This window comes from Nannospalax galili, unplaced genomic scaffold (genome assembly GCF_000622305.1).
Source record: "Nannospalax galili isolate Female #2095 unplaced genomic scaffold, S.galili_v1.0 scaffold464, whole genome shotgun sequence".
In the NCBI taxonomy this organism is placed as follows: Eukaryota; Metazoa; Chordata; class Mammalia; order Rodentia; family Spalacidae; genus Nannospalax; species Nannospalax galili.
Window position 1 is genome coordinate 538,859 of NW_008350326.1, and position 809 is coordinate 539,667.

General features: G+C 41.4%; 1 pseudogene; it reads right to left on the reverse strand.

The window, feature by feature from the left end:
* Window positions 1-395: 395 nt before the first annotated feature.
* LOC115072789 lies at window positions 396-524 on the reverse strand (annotated as a pseudogene).
* Between the last annotated feature and the right edge of the window lie 285 nt (window positions 525-809).

Here is an 809-nt window from a genome sequence, read left to right on the forward strand (position 1 = left end):
CAAGAAATTATAGATTGACTGGCTGTACTAATAATCAGGAAGATACAAATTTAATTTTTAAAATATTTTATTTATTATTTTTATTTTATGTGTATAAGTGTATTGGCTGCATGTCAGTAAATGCACCCATGTCATGCAATGCCCGCGGAGGACAGAAGAGGCTGAAGGATCCCCTGGAACCAGAGTTACGGACAGCTGTTAGCTGCCATGTGGGTGCTGGGATTTGAAGCTGGGTCTTCTGCAAGAACAGCCAGTGTTTTTAACTGCTGCGCCATCTCTCCAGCCCCCAAACTTAATTTTTTTAAATTATTCTTTTCCTAACGAGGGAAAAAGAACCATTTTGAATTCATATTAAGCTAGTGGTTCTTTGATACAAAATCCAAACTTTTTTTCCAATATATTGCACCAAATCTTCAGACAAAGGGCCCTAGACATTAACAAAGAGGTCCACCCCAGGCTGGGATTCAGTGCAGCAAAATGGTTTGATAGCAAAAAGAAGTCAAATAATGCTCATGAAGAAACAGAGGACAGTTACCAAAGATACTGAAAATTGAAACCTTTGGTGCATGAAAACAACTATCTGGCCTCATTCTGTGTCAGTAAAGGGAGACTCCTGAGGGAGAGCGTGACTTGCATACAACCACTGGATGGGCTGACTAGACTGGAGTGGATGCATTTACACTGAATGTCATTTGGGTACAAACACTTGAAAGAATAGGACTCAGCATGTATGGCAGAGTTCGTAGGGTTCGGTGGGGGATGGGGGAGGCATGGATGGGGGAGGGGGTCTAAATTTGAGTGGAAAATGT